Source organism: Meriones unguiculatus, chromosome 8 (assembly GCF_030254825.1).
Source record: "Meriones unguiculatus strain TT.TT164.6M chromosome 8, Bangor_MerUng_6.1, whole genome shotgun sequence".
Taxonomy (NCBI): domain Eukaryota; kingdom Metazoa; phylum Chordata; class Mammalia; order Rodentia; family Muridae; genus Meriones; species Meriones unguiculatus.
The window spans coordinates 93,383,224-93,401,584 of NC_083356.1; the positions used below are offsets into that span (position 1 = coordinate 93,383,224).

At 44.3% G+C, this 18,361-nt stretch overlaps 1 non-coding gene across 1 annotated transcript; it reads left to right on the top strand.

The window, feature by feature from the left end:
- Positions 1-1,774: 1,774 nt before the first annotated feature.
- LOC132656111 (small nucleolar RNA SNORA48) lies at positions 1,775-1,919 on the top strand. The gene has a single exon (XR_009594052.1). It is a non-coding gene; the product is annotated as a small nucleolar RNA SNORA48 (small nucleolar RNA).
- Positions 1,920-18,361: the final 16,442 nt, after the last annotated feature.

An 18,361-nucleotide genomic window follows, 5' to 3' on the forward strand; every position in this document is an offset into this window, starting at 1 on the left:
CTCCTACAATGGGAGTGACAGGAGAGAAAGAAGGGAAGGCCCTCTGTGTCAGTAGAGGACGAAGCTTGCTAGGAGTGCCAAGCCAGACTATCTTGATTTCCTATCGCCACCTTGACAGCTGGACAGTTCCAGTTTATGAGCAGCTTTTGATTCTGCCTTGAGGGTGGTGCCTCACTTCTGTCCAGCACCACCCGTATAGCACAGACTGATATGTGACTTATTCCTGTGAGTAGAAAGGGTGCCATTTATAAATTTCTTAAGGTAAATTGAGACTGGAATGTCACATGGGCATATTAAAATCATATCAGGGAAACCAGGCTCCGAAACTAATCAGGCAGACCATACCAAAAAGAAGGTCTAGCTGCCTCACCTCTGCCCCATGAAGAGGTGGGCACTAGCAATGCAGTGACCGTAGCATCACACCCACCTGCCATCTGATACCTGGTGTATGTATCAAGGAAAAATAGGCAAAGCACTCCTGACTGTCCCTGGGGCTTCAGCTTAGGTCAGTCCCCTGTTGTTGAATGGCTGGACTAGCCGACGTTTGCTCACTTTTACCCATGGACCTAGACCTGCCATTCCTGCTCCCAGCTGCTTTTGCCCTTTCATCTCCCAGCTGGACTGATCTCTGCAGCTCCCTCTCAACCCTTACTCTCCCAATGACCTCCACAGCAGCAGAATCTTCTCTTCATTGGTCTGGGTTTCAATACAAGTCTGCATGCATCTCTACCAGCCTATTCTGGTTGATAAAACATACATTACTACACAGTTATTATTTATATCTGTCAAGAAAAAAGCGAAACTCAAACTTGAAGGGAAAGTTTTACTTAGAACAGTTATTTGGTACGTATATCATAAAGGTGAAAGCTGGTTTACATACAAAAGATAAAATGCAGTCAAGTATATGGACATAAGTGGGCTTTTCTACACCACTGCTGGGAATAAAAGTTAGTCTCAGCCACTAAGGACATAAATAGGAAGGTTCCTAAAAAAAACTAGACATAGATCTACATGTAATCCAAATACTACTCCTGGGTATTTACTGAAAGAAATAGTGGTGATTTGAATGGTACTGGCCCCCAGAGGCTTATATATTTTAATTGTTTTTGCCAGTTAGTGGAAATGTTTGGGCAGGATTAGGAGGAGTGGCCTTGTTAGAGGAAGTTTGACTGAGGGTGGGCTTTGGGTATCAAAAGCCTGTGCCTTTTCCAGTTAGTGCCCTCTCTCTGCCCATGCTTGCGGATCAGGTGTAAGCTTTCAACTGCTGCTCCAGCACCATGCTTACCTGCCTGCTGCCATGCTCGCTGCCACATCGGTCACAAATTCACCCTCTGAAACTGTAAGCAAGCCCCCCTCCCCCAATTAAACGCTTTCTTTTCTAAGTTGCCTTGGTCATATGTTTTTATCACAGTAATAGAAAAGTAACTTTTAGACAGGTCTAAAAGTCAGTATGTCACAGAGATATTTGCATATTAATGAATATTGTATCACTATTCACATTAGCTAATAGAACCAACTTAGGTGTTCAAGAAGAGAGAAATGAATAAATAGAATGTGGCAAATCACAAAACAGTTCCTCTAAAATCAGGACTAAGACAAGCATATACACTCTTTCTTCCCTTTTTCGAGATAGTGCTTGAAGTTTTAGTTAGAGCAATAAGACAAGAGAAATAAAAGGGATACAAACAAGAAAAAAAAAGTCAAATTATATCTATTTACATACGCTAAGATTCTGTTCATAAGGGACCCTAAAGACTCTATTAGAAAATGCCCCACCTTTTGGGCAATGAGCAAAGAGACACCTTGTTGGTGGTGGTGTTCTTATATCAGTCAGAGGCAGAGCAAATGGCCTCACTTTGTTCATCCTAGCTCGACGCCTGACTTGGTGGCCAAAGCTGTCTTATGCTTAGGACTCATAAAAATCCAATCAAGTCCAGGCAGCAGAGTGGGGAAAGAGGAAAACAGCCACCCACACACTTACCCTCCACTGCACAGCACAGGTGAGCCACAGACACCCGCTCACTGCTGAGCCACACCACACAGCAGAGATGGAGGATGTTACTCAGGGGCTCACCAGCTGTGTGGCCCGCCTGCGGCAGGAGCCATCGCGAGGTATGAGGATGTGCTCGAGACAGAAAGTGAAGCGGAGTAGCTTGAGCATTATGAAGTGAGAGGGAACTGGAGACTCAAAGCTGGAGAGGAGCAGCCCATTGGGAGTGGTGAATCCCACCACCTGAGGCCATGGTGAGGTCCCAGCTGCTGCTGAGGGCCATGTCTGGGTCCGTGGCTAAGCATCCGCAAAGGTCAGTGTCAATGTCCACGGCTCATATCACCACTAGAGAATGTGGTCAGGACAGTCACCTGGGACCACATGGATGTGCATAACTGGTCCTACCCCTCACTGAATACAGCACTCTGGAGAGCTCACTTCACCCCTCACCATTGGCAGCGCGTGGGAGAGCAGGTCCTTGCCCCGGCAGCATAGTGGAGCTGACACTGCTGGTGAAGGTGAGGGGGAACCAGCCCTGAGGGTGTGAGTATGGGAGAACTGACCCGGCTATTCATCTGCTGTGGGGTGGCGTGGGCTCAGAAGCGATGCTCCCATGCCGCCACTCCCAGCCACCTCTAGCAGTTGGGAAAGATGCCCGCGGGGTTGTGAGCTCTGTCCCTCAGTGCCTGTAGCACTTTGGAGAATGGGTTCCTGCACGTCACCTGGGAAGCACAGTAGGGCTGTCCCCTGTCAAGGGAGAGCAGGTGAGCCAGCTCTGAGGACAGAATGAGGAAGAGCTAGCCCTCATCTGCTATGAGGTGATGTGGATACAGGGGCGGTGCCCTCTTTCTCCTTCACCCCTCCCCACCTGCAGCAGTCAGGAAAACCGATCCGGGGGTCATGATTGCTGGTGGACCGGCCCTGTTCCTTACTGGCTGAAATGATCAGGAGAGTGAACCCTGCACCTCACCTGGGCAGCATTGTAGAATTGGCCCTGGTGGAAGGGGCACAGATTAGCCAGCCACCCGCTCTGTCCCCCAGGGCGAGAGCTCAAGAGAGTTGGCCCCAACACTCATCTGACGTGAGGTAGCATGGGTGTGGGGATGATGTTCCCTCCCCCACATCTTCAGTAGCCAGGAGGGCTGCTCCTGGGGTCATGAGAACAGGAGAGCTGGCCCTGCTCCCCACCAGATGTAGCACCCAGGGGAGAGGACCCTACACCTTGCCTGGGCAACGCAGTAGAGCTGGCCTTGATGGTGAAGGCACAGGTGAGCCAGACCTGAGGGTGTGAGAGTGGGAGAGCTGGTCCAGCCCCTCACAGGCTGCAGCACTTGGGAGAATGGTTCCTGCACCTAGACTGGGCATCACAGTGGCGCTGGCTCTGGAGGTGTGGGAGCATGTGAGCAAGCCCTGAGGGTGTGAGATCAGAAGAGCTGACCTGACCCTACCTTCTGCCAGTGGCAGCACTGGGTGGCCTAGCTGAGGCAGTGCTGGAGTGTTCGCTCTGGTGGTACAGATAAGGGAAAGCCTGAGCACTGACCAGCTCAGCTACTACCCAGGCCCAGATATAGGGATCTGAATTGGCCTACTCCAAAATATATAACATCTGCAAACGGTTAGGATGTGTGAAAGGACCAGTCCTGCTGTTCCAAAGCTGTAGGATCTCCTTGACACAGGGCAACAACATGATAACCAGGAGGAGTCTGGGTGAGGATCCAGTATTCATGGTATAACAGAAGCCAGATACCTCAAACCAGACCACTGACTCATTGCAACAAACATTTGCAAGTGAAGATGTGTAGACAGAGGGATATACTGTGGAGCATACTGTGACATACTGCAGCTTCCACGATGAGATGTTTTCTATGCTGTTATTTTTGTTGTTGTTGTTTGTTTGTGTATGTGTTTTATTTTGGGGAGGAGGTTGTAAGGGTGAAGGGTGAAGGATGGACATGAAGACAGGGAAATAAGCCAGACTGTGGTGAAGGATGTGAAACTCATGAAGAATCAATAAAAAGTTTTAAAAACTCTACCCAGCAGGGTATCGAAGCAGATGTTGAGACTCATAACCAAACTTTGGGCAGAGTGCAGGGAACCTTATTGTAGAAGGTTGAGATAGAAAGACCTGGAGGGGACAGGAGATCCACAAGGAGACCAAGAGAACCAAAAAAATCTGGGCACAGGGGTCTTTGCAGAGACCAATACTCCAACCAAGGACCATGCATGGAAATAACCTAGAACCCCTACTCAGATGTAACCCCTAGCAGCTCAGTCTCCAAAGTGGGTATCCTAGTAATGGGAACAGGGACTGTCTCTTTAATAAACTCAGTGGCTGGCTCTTTGATCACTCCCCCACCACCCTGCCCCTGCCTGGTAAGGGCAGCCTTACCAGGCCACAGAGGAAAACAATGCAGCCAGTCCTGATGAGACCTGATGGGCTAGGTTCAGATGGAAGGGGAGGAGGACCTCCCCTATCAGTGGACTAGGGGAGGGGCATAGGAGGAGAAGAGGGAGGGTGAGTGAGACTAGGAGGAGATGAGGGAGGGGCTACACCTGGGATACAAAGTAAATAAATTGTAATAAATAAAAAAGTTAAGTTTTTTTTAATGTTTAGGATTTATTAAACATTTTAAGAAAAGCAACAAGATCAAAACTCAACATATAAAATACTGTGAGCTGGGAGGTGGTCCAGTGAAATCCTTTTCCACTCATGAGTGTCTGAATTTGCATCCCCAGCACCCATGTAAAAAGCCAGCAATTGCTGAGCAGCTCCAAGCGGTTGACGGCTTCTTGGCGAGGAACAGTAAGTAGCAAGTGCCTGTAATAGTAACACTAAGAATACAGAAGTAGGAGGGTCCCTAGTAATCACTGCCCAGGTAGGCTTGTCAAATTGGTCAACTCCGGTGATAGGCCTTGTCTCAAAATAATAACAATATAATAATAATAATAATAATAATAATAATAATAATAATAATGTAGAGAGCCAACAATGAAGGCCCTTGACATCACCTTTTAGTTTCAATAGACATGTGTACGCATGTGTATATACACATGTGTCTTTTTAATACTGCATGACAAGTATTGCATTTTTTATTACTTGTATTAGCTCATATAGGTCTCACAATTAATTGAACATGTATATTTAAAGAACTAATATAAATTTCTTAGTGCATATTATTAGTTAACACTTGCCTGGTACTGGGACTGAAATACTTAAATTATAACTTTATACTCAAAGGTGGCATGTGATTGACTCTTAATAACAAATAAATTAGGTTTTCATATTTCATTGTATACTGAATACTAATTTTTAAAATTTTTTATTTATTATAATGTATTCACTTTGTATACCAGCTGAAGCCCTCTCCCTTGTCCCTTCCCAATCCCACCTTCCCATCCTCATCTACTCCTCCTCTACTCCTCCCCTAGTCCACTGATAGGGAGGTCCTCCTCCCCTTCCATATGACCTTAGCCTATCAGGTCTCATCAGGACTGTCTGCATTGTCTTCCTCTGTAGCATGGTAAGGCTGCCTACCCCACCTCACGGGGGGGGGATGTGATCAGAGACAGCCCCTGTTCCTCTTACTAGGGAACCCACTATAGATGAAATTTAATTTTTTAAAATGTTTTATTGATTTTTTGTGAGTTTCATATCATGTATCTTAGTCCCACTCATCTTCCATCCCTTCATATCCACCCTCTGCCCTTGCAACACCCCCTGAAAGCAAATAAAAGAGAGCAAAAATTAAAAAGATATACAAAATAAAACATAGCATAGAAAACATCTCATTGTGGAGGCTGTAGTGTGTCCTACAGTATACCCTTTTGTCCAAACAGCTTTACTTGCAAATGTTCACTGCAGAGTCATTGGTCTGGTTCGAAGCCTCTGGTCTCTGCTACACCATCAATACCAGATCCTCGACAGGAGTCCTTTCTGTTATCCTGTTGTTGCCCTCAGTCATGGAGATCCTACAGCTTTGGATCTGAAGGACTGGCCCTTTGACACACTTTAGTAGTTCATATACAGGGTAGATGTTGGGGTGGATAACTCAAAGTCCTGGATCTAAACCTGGGTGGTAGCTGAGTTGGTCAGCCGGTCCTACACCTGCACCACCAGAGACAGCTCTTCAGTACTTCCCAGGCTAATTCACCCAATTCTGTAGGGACAGGGTCAGCTCTCCTGCTCTCATTCTTTGGGCAGGCTCACCCACGCCATGTCTACCAAAGCAAAGTCAACTGTGCTGTCCAGTCAAGGTGGAGGGTCCATTCTCCCAAGCACTGGTGAGGGGCTGGGCAAGCTCTCCCACCTTCACACCCTTGAGACTGGCTCACCTGTGCCTTTATCATCAGGGCCAGCTCTTGTCCCGACCAGTGGGAGTTCAACGGGTTCCTAAGGGAGTTGGGGGTGGTGGTGGAAAGAATGGGGTAGGACAAGAGACACAAGGAAGGAAGCCAAGTCTGTTTGTCTGATCAAGGCCTTATTTATTAGAAAATTTTACCCAACTTATATAAGGAAAAGGGGGAAGGCTTAATTACTGCTGCGGGAGATAGCAAGAGTGCTTTCATGGCTTGAATATTGCACCTGCAAGATACCGTAAGGATGTTTTCTTAAGATATCTCATGGATGCTCTAAAACTAACAGATGGATATCCTCATAAATCTATCATCCATGACTTAGGGTCCTAGATAACTACTTCACTAAATAGCTTTAGGTCTCCACTAAATGACCTTTGCTCACTATTTGGCTTTGGCTTCAGTAAATAGCTTTGTCTCGCTATTTGACTTTGGCTTCAGTAACTAGCTTTGGCTCCCGGCAAGCTCTGCTGTATACACATGTGTTTTAGTTACTTTTCTTTTACTATGATAAAACACCATAAGGAAAGCAACTTATTTTGGGTTTACGGTTTCATAGAACTAGGTTCCAAGATGGAAGAGTGTAAGCTGTACGCATGAGGCAGTTGGAGCAGCGACTAAGAGTTCACATTTTGAATCAGAAACAGAAAACACTAGAGATAGAGGGAGCATTAGAAATGGTAGCTGGGCTTTGAAAACTCAAATCCCAACCACCGTGACTCTCTTCCTTCAGCAAGTTCACAGCTTCTAAGCCTCCCCAAACAGGGCTGCTAGCTGTAGACCAAATATTCAAATGTCCAAGACACCTCATTCAAACCGCTAGGACATGCAGTTACCAGACACTCACACATCAGATCAGTAGCCTTTTTATATACCAATTAAAAAAACATAATTTAAAAGAAATTAAAAAAACAAATTTCATTCATAACAGCTTCAACAAAACAAAGCAAAAAAACCAAAAGCCTATAGACAGAACTAATCAAGAAAATGAGAGAACCCCACGATGAAAATTTTAAAACTACAAAGAAAGAAATTAAAGAATACACTAGAAGATGGAAAGATTTCCCATGCTGCTGAATCAGCTGAATCAACAGGATGAAATGGCTATCTTGGCAAAAGATGCTTTAAAGATTTTATGAAATCACCATCAAAATTCCAATGAAAGAAGCTGGAGCAAGAACTTAGTCCAAAAAGTAATTGTAAGGACCTTAAGTCGATCCCCAGAATCCAAGTTTTAAAAACATCCAGCTGTGGTAGCCTAAGGTTGCAATCCCAGCTCTGGGAAGGCAGGGGGAGATGGATCCTGGGGCTCACTGGCCAGACAGGCTAGCCTATTCAGTGAGCTTCAGGTAAGTGAGAGAAAGAGGGGGAGGTGTAGGGCATAGATATAACCAAAGTATGTGGTAGATTTGAATGAAACTATTTTTATAAAACCTATTAGTATGTAAGTGAATATACACCAATAAAACAGGAAAAGATATATGCGTATGATAAATTAATAAAGTGCTATTCTCTAGTTCAAACAAAGAAAGAAAATACAGTGATAGCCTTCATTTTGTTCTATAACCATACAACCCTAAACATGCCTAATCCAGTTTGAAATCCATTATTCCCTACACTACAAAAGTTACTTTTTCAAAGAGAGCCAGAAAGGTGGATTAAATGGTAAGGTGAGTGCCACCACGCCAGACAACCTGTTTGGAGCTCTGGAGCCCTCATGCTGAAAGGAAAGAACCACCTCCCAGAAAGTATCCTCTGACCAGCCCATGCACCCCGTGTTATATACATACCCACACATGTGCATAAAGAAAGACACAAAACGCTGGGGTTCTGTCTCAAATAAACTAAGAGGAGGATTCGATTTGCACACAGAGAGGAGAGGCTGAGTTCAGAAGTCAACAGAAGGACTTGATAGAATCCCCAAACCAACTGGACATGAGACAAAGCAGTTCAAAAACAAACAATGATGGACAGGCTGCCAGGAAGTGAAAGGTGCATTTACTGCGAGATAACTAGGCTATGAAGTGTTTTTCTTTTCCACATCTTCGCTCGCTAAATTCTTGTTTTCTGAGAATGAGCCGCATATAATATTTTTTTTTTGTGGCCCAACCTCTTAGCCCAATGCTAAAATATTCATTAAAATGTGCCTCACGTTAACCTGGAGTCTGGTTTTGATTACATTTTTGATTTGCCAAATTCAGTAATGTCCCAACTCCACAAACTAGTAGAACAGGATGAAGTTCCAAAAATTATCAAAGAATCATCACATGCCAAGCATTTCAGTGTTTAGTGCCAAGGGACTCTTGGACGTTATACTCAGGATTATCCCCAAAAGTTTTCCATTTATATTTAAGTGTCTTCTCTGAGTCAGGCGCTTTAAGGGGCTCAAGTGACTTTACAGGATTTCAGATTTTACATGCCACTCACAAACACCCAGACGGGCATGTTTAATGACAGTTGTGAAAGTGTGATTAAGCAATCAAGTCTCCCAGGCCGAAAGACAATATAACTCTGTCCCACAGTCACCTTGGTTCAGTGTTTTATAAACACAATCCTTTGGGTTTTCTATTATCTTCTAAAATTAACTTTAGCGCTGGGATTGTTTATGAAATCAGGATCCAGTTTTCTCAAACACTCTGAAAAGTGCTCTAGTGTGTTAGGTTTGCAAAACAACCTTGAACTATTTTCTAAAGGACTGCTGCAAGGGTCCGAATCTCATTTGTAGGAGCGAAGACCAATGATGCCCCAAAGACTATTCTGTATCGATACAAATGTTTGTTTTAGTCATCTACATAGCAGCTATTGGCCAGAGGCCTGTGAAACACTTGAAACGTTGTGAGGGTAACTGGGGAGCTAACTTTTTAATTGTATTTAAATTTGAACAATGTCAGTTAGATTGTCAAATAGTCCAAAGAGACTGGTAATGATCACATGGACACTACAGCTTAGGGTGTGGCAAATACCTCTTCTAGAGAACCCCACCCAGCCAACAATAAAACTTACTGTTGAATAAGCATTTTGTACTGTGAGCACTGGTGTAACATTTTGCTGAAAGTTCTCAGGAACTCGATGGGAGTGATAACGACTCTTCCCCAGCGTGTTGGTTAGTCTTATGGCAACTTGACACACAAGCTAGAGTTATCTGAAAGGAGGGAACCTCGGTTGAGAAAATGCCTCTGTAAGATCTGGCTCTAAGGCATTTTCTTAGTTAGCGATTTACGGGGAAGGGCCCAGAACATTGTGAGTGGTGCCATCCCTAGGCTGATTGTCCTGCATTCTATACGAAAGCAGGCTGCGCAAGCCAGAGGGAGCAAGCCACTAAGCTGTACCCCTCCACGGGCTCTGTATCAGCTCCTTCCCTCAGTTCCATGCCCTGTTTGGGTTCCTGTCCTGACTTCTTTCAGTGATGAACAACCATATGAAAGTGTAAGCCAAACAAACCCTTTCCTCCCCAGCTTGCTTTTTGGTCATGTTGTTCATTGAAGGAACAGAAACCCTGACTAAGACAAGCAGTCAATTCAGTTGGGTTCCACTTAAGTGAGTTAGCCACTTACTGAGTGAAAAACCCCATATAAGTACCAGGGATACATTTTTGAAGATGGCTGTGATGGTTTGAGTGAGAATGGCTCCCATAGGCTCACATCTTTGAAATTCTGCCCCCAGTTTGAGAAAGATTAAGAGGTGTGGCCTTGTTGGAGTAGGCATGGTTTTGTTGGAGGAGGTATATCACTGGGGGTGGGCTTCGAGGTTTCAAAAGCCCATGGCAGGTCCAGATTCTCTCTCTCTCTCTCTCTCTCTCTCTCTCTCTCTCTCTCTCTCTCTCAATCAGGATGTAAAGCTCTCAGCTCTAGCTCCAATGCCATGCTTCTGCTCCCCACCATGAAGATCACGGACTAACCCTCTAAGACTGTAAGCTAGCTCCCAACTACATGCTTTCTTTGTAGGACTTGCCTTAATCATGGTGTCTCTTCACAGCAACAGAAGAGTGACTAAGACAATGTTTGGAGAAGCCCATGGTCAAACTAAAGAGAAATAAACTGAAGAGATTGTGTCAATACAATCAACGAGAAGCGGAAAGGTTAAGAACTTAGAGAGGCAACACAGGGGAATAGTACTTCACCAAGCATATCCTAGTAAGTACTAAACTGAGCCTTGAAGCTCCGTGTAAATAAGCCGGGCAAAAGGCTATGAGTGAATTGGTCTGCTAGCTAGTTCTTTGTCAAGCTTGAGTCATCTGGGAAGACAGACCCTCAAGTCAGCCCCCATTAGATTAGTCCCTGGTAATCCTGTGAGTATTTTCTTGACGAATGATTAATGTACGAAGGACCTAATCCCTGAGGTGGGTGCCTGGCAGATGGTCCTGGGTTATATAAGAAATGAGGGTGAAGAAGCCATGGGAGCAATCTGATAAGCAGGGTTCCATCATGGTTTCTTCTTTAGTTCCTGCCTCAGGATTCTGTTCTGTTCTTTTTTATTATTACTATTATTTTGTTTTGGTTTTGGGGTGTGTGTGTGGGGGGTTATATGTGTGTTTGTGTTTGGTTCTTGTTTTGTATTTGGTTTTTTTGTTTGGTTGGTTGGTTGGTTGATTTGTTGGGTTTTTGGGGGGCTTGTTTTTGTTTTTGTTTTTTTGAGACAGGGTTTCTCTGTGTGGCCTTAGCTATCCTGGAACTCATTCTGCAGACCAAGGTGTCCTCAAACTCACAGAGATCTGCCTGCCACTGTCTCCCAAGTTCCGGGATTGAAAGTGTGTGACACAATTCCCAGCCAGATCTTTTGCTGGAGGTCCTGCCCTGATTTCCCTCAATGATGGATTGTGATATGGTGTAAGCCAAATAAACCCTTTTCTTCTCCTGGGTTGTTTTTGGTCAATGTTTATCACAACAACAGAGAAAGCTAACTAGGATAGCTGGTCAAGGCAAGCGAATGGGCAAAGCCACTGAGTTGAGAACCACGCTTTCACAGAAAGAAAACGTACAAGCCAAGTAATGGCGGCACACGTGCAGCATGAGGAGAGTTTGGCAAAGTCAAAGGGTCAGGTTCACCCAGCAAATATTCACTAAGCACCCACACTATGCAGAGGGTGAGAGGTCTGGGGATGCAACAATAAACAGAACACAATTCAGTCCCACAGCACTCAATATTCCTGTGGGAATGAAGAAACATAACAGTTTTCTTAGTTTATCTGGTTTGCTGTAACAAAAAAAGCATAGATATGATGGTAAACAACACACTTTCTCACAATGCTGGGGGCCTGCTGATAGCAAGGCCCTGCCACATTGTATCTGGTGTGACATACTGTGTTTTCACACGGCAGAAGTGAGTCAGCTTTCTGACGTCCTTTCACAGGTGCTGTTACAGTGTGAGTCTAGAATAAGGGAACAGCCTCATCTTTTGTGCACTTAGTCCCAAGATTATGAACTTTGAAGTCTCTGGAGCCTAAAACAGGCAGGACCTGGCTGAAGTAAGTCAACAGGAGCCAGCCTTTGGAAGTTACCCCTGCATGGGGTCTGTCTCCTCCTCTGCTCTCTATCAACCCCCATGTGAATAAGCTACATGCCAGCAGCTCCTTCCATGAGCACCTGCCTTCCCTAGTCCTCTGTGCCTTTCCACTTACGATGGGCTCAAGTCTCTCTGAGAGCACGCACCAAAATAAGACTTCCTCCTTTCAATTATCTCCGTGAAGGCTACATCCTTGTAATCCGTCTCTTTCCCAAATCCATCACAAGGAGGTTAGGATTTCAACATGTGAATTTGGACTGGGGGGGGGGGGATAAAAACATTAAGTTCACTGTAATAGGAAACACAACGAAACTGATGAGTTCAATTATATGATAAGAAAAAAGATACATTGGGGTGGTAGAAGGGAAAGTTTATTTAACAAAGACGTCAGTAAAACTTTTCTTAAATATTTTAAACTTAGGGAAAGGTCAAAGTCAAAATACAAACGTTGTCGTTTGAGAGCTGAGCAATGTTCTTATTCACAGTGTCCACTGTATAACACACACACACACACACACACACACACACCAGAACACACCAGCAGTATTTAATTTTGTTATTATTATTCAGACAGATCATGGCATATTAAAGTCATCCTGCTCATTCCTTCTTCCAGAACTTAATTTTAGCATTTTTATGAAGGGTAATAGCATCTGGTAACTGAGGGAAATGGAGTCCAGTTTTAAAGATTGTCTTTGTTTCTTTCTAAGATACTGTTTAGTTTCTGATTGTGTTTTAAGCTGAGCCACTAAGTCTCCATTGCCTCAGCTAACTTTTTACCTGGCTTCTTTCGGAAAACAAGACCTGTGAGGGCAGAAACAATATCTTTCATTTCTTCACATACAGAATGGCTCAAAAGACTATTTCCAGGGAGGAAAATCAGTTAATTAGTGGAAGAATGCTAAGCAGGTAGTAAATGTTAAAACATTTGAGTTCAGAGCTGGGTAGGATGACATGTCCACGGTAGGACCAGCACTTGGGAGGCTACAGTTGGAAGATAAGCTTGAGACTAGGAGTTTGAGATCATCTTAGGTAACATAGACTCCATCCACCTCAGCTGATACATCAAGAACACCTAAGGCTCAGGGAACATCTTGGAAGAAGGGTCAGAAAGAGTGTAAGAGCCAAAGGACCAGGACATCTGCTAATAGATAGTGCTTTCTACATAGGGGAGGGAGCTGAACTCAGGAAATCTCAATACTATGGCTGCCTAAACAAGAGCTGCATAATGATCACACCTGTTGACAGGCCAACCCGGATGGCTGAAATCTCACAAGGACCCACCGCCCCTAAATGAAGAATTAAAGGCAAGTAGTGGCTTCTGAGAGGGGGAGAATCAGTCTTTGACCAGGGACACGCCCACTACAGGTTACCCAGTTCCAAGTGGCCAGCCCTAAACAGTGACATATGAGCAATGCCAGATGGATCTAGCAGTCTATATGTACATAGCCATGTGCGTGTAACAGTAATTAAAGGAGAGATCATGAATTGGAGAGAGAGTTGCTAGCGGATGTAACAGGAGTTGTACAGGGAAGAAGGAGGAGTGAAAATGATGTAAAAACAGTACTCATATGACTGTGAAAAAAATTTACATTTAAATATTTTTTTGAAATTATCATTTAGTACTGAAACCATGAATTTATTAGTTGGATATTTCATATTGGGTCTTTCTCTAATTTTTGTTTAATTGTGTTAATTTGGATGAGCATTTTGTAGGACTATAATATACAAACAGGTAGGCAGCAGAAAAGTCACAGTGGTGCCCTGAAAATTTGAAAGGAAAAATAATACACAAATGCAAATTCCCATGGGATGAGCAGCATTTATACAAGTAATTTTCAAGATATCTGTTCTGGCCAAACAGGTACAGAATAAGAATTCAAAGTACAAATTTGCCATCCCCCCCATCTGAGCCTCCATCAACCTAAACACATGCTCCTCAACAATACTTGTGTTTTCATGGTAGTAGCATGTCTGTAGAGGAAACAGTTCCCAGGGATTACAGAGGAAACTTGTTCATGCAAAAGCTACTGACACCTGATGATACTTTCTTTTTTAAAGAATGTATTTTTCGATCATATATTTTCATCCTGACAGTTCTCCTCCCTCCCATCCCTCCATCCTCCATCCTCCGTCCTGCATACCTCCCCTCTCCTTCAAACTCACACCCTACCTCTGCACTTCAGAGAAGATCAGGCCTCCCAGGACATCAACCAAACACGGCAGAACAAGCTTCAAAAAGACCAGGCACATGCCATCACATCATATATGTAAACACAGTACTCATGAATGAATTTGTCAAAATTACTTTTAAAAATTTTTTTTAAATGAAAGTCTTACAGTTCATACCATAGCAAGGGTGTAAGCTGGACTCCTGTTCCTTTAAAATCAGAAAGAAGTATGCTTCTCTTTACCATAGGAACCTGTATGTGTGTGTGTGTCACTTGTGTGCCAATCAGAGGACACCCTTAGGTGTCCTTCCTTGATTTCCACCTTGTCTGAAGCAGGTTCTGTTTGATGCTGCTGTGCAGTTGCCATGGTAATGGACCCAAGGACTTCCAGAGAGCTCTCCTGGCTCCATGTCCCATCTCATCAAAGACATGCTGGGATACAGACACAGGTCTCCACATGTCAAATCTTTAAAAATGGACTTTGGGGACACAGACTCAAGCCATCAGGCTTGCACAGCAAGTGTACTTGTTGAGCCATTTCCCCAGCCCTGACTCACCATTTTCAATGTTTCAGTACATAATCAGTTGGCCTCATTGTTTTGGTTCTGTGGCAGGGTTGACATCATGTTAGGAGCAAGTGGTGGTACAAAGCTCCTTAAGTCACAAGCCAAGGATCAAAGCAAGAAAGGGAGAGGAGGGAGAGAAGAATAGTCAAGTCCCATAATCCTTCTTCTAGGAGCACCATTAGGCTAGAACTAATTTCCACTAGTGAAATATGAGCCAGAAAAACTGGTTTTAAGCAAGTTTGTGACAGCACCATGATATACATGCTGGATGTCATAATGCTGGTTGCCTAATGCTGACAATATAGATGGGAAAGGCTTTACAAATTCTCATTTTGTTCTTTTTGTTGTTGTTTCACTGACAACAAATAGAAACTTCAGTTCTCTGGGAGAAAATTCTGGTTCTACTTCCACTTTATTGGTATAGAAGAAGACTTCCCTTCCCGTGGCTTTGGACTGGGCGATTCTCTCAGCTGCAAGATCATGCTTCATCGTAAATGGCTGTTTCCTAACTCCCATCATTAGCTCTGTGATTTCATGGTTTTGCTCTGAGCAAAAGCAGGGCACCAGTGGGCTTGTCCTCTTTCTGCTCCCTGATAATGCTTCAGGTTCTCACTTAATTTATCTGTGAAACATAAACCATGTCCATGACTTCTCATACTCCAAGTCTAGCGATGCTCATAGACACATGATGCATTTTACCTAGTGCACTTCTACGTTTGTTGTTTTTATATTCCTTTAGAGGTTGTATAACTTGGCCAACATAGCACATTACATGAATGGCAGAGTCAAATATGAGCTAACATTTCCTCACCTCACTACAACCGTGATTTTAAGAACATTGCATAGAGAGATTAGGGAGGAAAATGAGGCAGCCTAGTGGCTGTGGTAGCAGCAAATCTGGGAGCATTTCATCATCACCAAAGATGAGAACCTGAAGCATGACTGTGGGTGAAGAAATCTCCGTGATGGTCTGGTATTTATGGTGCTTTACAGACCTTGAGCCAGACCAACTGGCAAAGAGTATTTGCAGGTAGAACTGTGTGGGCAATAGAAGTGTGTGTGTGTGTCTGTGTGTGTGTGTGTGTGTGTGTACTGACTGAATTCAGTCTCCATGTCACTGCAATTTTCAATAGAGGGGTGTGTTGGTTTTCATTTTTATTTTATTTTTTGAAAAGATTTATGTATTTATAATGTATGCAATATTGTGTCTGCATGCACACTTGTATGCCAGAGAGGTCACCAGATCTCATTATAGATGGTTGTGAGCCACCATGTGGTTGCTGGGAATTGAACTCAGGATCTCTGGAAGAGCAGACAGTGCTCTTAACCTCTGAGCCATCTCTCCAGCCCTGGTGTTTGTTTTTAAAAACACTTCTATTTACATTTCTTATATCTTTTTTTCCCTGCTCTACCCCAATCCCTACCAACACCCCAAAACCAGGTAGGAGAGAGAAAGGGTTAATGGGAGAGGGGGCCCAGTTCTCTTAGCTGCTTCCTACTGGTTAGGGTCATTGGGTTACTTGGAGCCAGTCCAATCCTTGTTTTAGGAGATCTCCATCTTCTTGTCTCACAACAGCAACCAGGAGCCATAGGGGGAAAGCAGGAGCAGTCTTGTTCTTTCTCTGAGCTCCTCTACACTCTCTGGGCTCTGGCATTTATTCTCTCTCCAGAGTCCTCAGATTTAAACTATCTGCAGCTGGCAAAGAGCTCCTCTCAGAGCCCACATGAGGTAAATAGTCTGCTGCTTTGGACCATCGGAATCTGCCCCACATCCTACACCTGGGACCAAAACAAAAACATGCTTATATCCACAACAGGGGTAGGAAGGATGGAGGAATGGAGCAGTGTGCCCACAGGTGAGAGATGCTTCGTCTTGTCTCTGTGTGACCGCTAGAGGCCATGTTGATGTCTGTGGTCTGTGATGCAGCCTGGGCCAAGTCTCCACAGTCCTGCTGCAGTGTCTTTCATCCCTATTCTCACCGAGGGCCATGCAGATGTCCGTGGTCCGAGCTACCACCAACGGTCATGTCTGTGGCATCCCGTGTTACCCTGAAAGCCATGTGGATGACGCTGGTCTGTGTTGCCACCTGAAGCCATAACGTGGTCTGTGCTGTCATCAGGTACCACGTGGAAGTCCATACTCCATGCTCCTGTTGACTGTAAAGGACAAGGAGGCTTCTTATGCAGTGGAATCAATGTCTGCAGACTCACAGGTGAAAAAGAGACACACAAGCCTTCTCTGACAACACCCTCCCCAACAAAGTAACAACCTAGGACAGGAAGCCATCAAAAAGAACTCTTAAAATTTGTGATGAGGACGCTGAAGTGTTGTTCTCCGTAACAGATGGATACTGGCAGCGGTGGGAAGGGCTCACTTTCCTTTTAGCGGCTGGCCACCAGGAGGTTGACAATGCTGTGACTATATGTACGACACAGATTGGACTTGTTTTTATAATCTTTTTTTTTTTTTTTTAATGGAGGAGGCCGCAAGGATAGGGGGCCGACCTGGAAGAAATGAGAAGTAACCGTGATCAGGGTGCCTTATGTTGAATATCCAAGTGATCAATACGAATACTGTTAAAAAAATTATTGTTGATCCTGGTGGAGTGTAGCTTTAAATCCCAGCACTAAGGAGGCAGAGGCAGGCAGATCTCTGAGTTAGAGGCCAGCCTGATCTACAGAGTGAGTTCCAGGACAGCCAGAGCTGTTACACAGAGAAAAAGAAAAAAACAAAACAAAAAAACAAAAACAGAAAGCATTACAGAGATTTCCCAATTCCAGGGGACCTTCTGAGAAGCCTTATACTCTTCTAGCAGCATTGAGAAAGAAGAAAGCATGGTACAAAGGTTTCCATATGCCATGTAGTCCCAGTGCCTCACCACAATGTCAGAGAAGCTCTGACCAGACAGCCGGACACCTACCTGTGGCACAGACCCGGCAGAGCGGCAGTCAGACTACCTGCATGAACATGCTACAATTCTGCTCTAGATCCATGGATCTGATGAGCAAGAACACGGAAAACAACCCTTACTCACAGCACCTAGACGTTCCTCGCTGCCATTTATCATGGCGCCAGTTTTCAACTGATATGGCCAATCCTCCACTGATTATAAGTTGTGTCAGAACTCTGTTCTCCGTGCCTGGTGTTTGCACTCTGCACATAACAGGTGACAACAATCAATAAATTTGTCGACTGAATAAATATATGAATAAGAAATGACAGGCATTCTTCTGTCATCCTCTAACCCCTTTCCCCCTTATACCTGTTCTCTGGTCCAAGAAGCAAAAGCAAAAAGCAAGTGCTTATGTACAGTATTACTGAATCTGGATCCAGTAACATCCTTTCTCATTCCTCTGCCCATTTCCTGGGGCTCCTTCCATCAGCACCCGCCCATTTGTAGAAAAGCAAAGGTTCTTTCTTGCTCTATTTCACCTCTTGGTGTCTGCAGCATGTTCAGAGTATCTGGCGTGCTCTGTCCAATAGTGTTCCATTTGCTTGCTACCCTCGTCCTAACAGCACACAAATGCTGCCAGAGGGACTGCCCTTCATTCCTTCCCTGTTTCTCCTTCCTCTGGGAAGTCAGAGCTTGTTGAAATAAGCAGAGATTTATTCCCTCAGTAGGGTGAGTTATGACTCCCCCCAAAGGAGAAAGATGACACCATTGGTTAATCTGGGATTTAACTGTCAAGTTTTCTCATTTTTGTCATGAATGCCACACATGGTAGACACACAGCAGAGGCCAACAAATGTCACAAAAAAAAGTTCAAGGAGAGGCAGC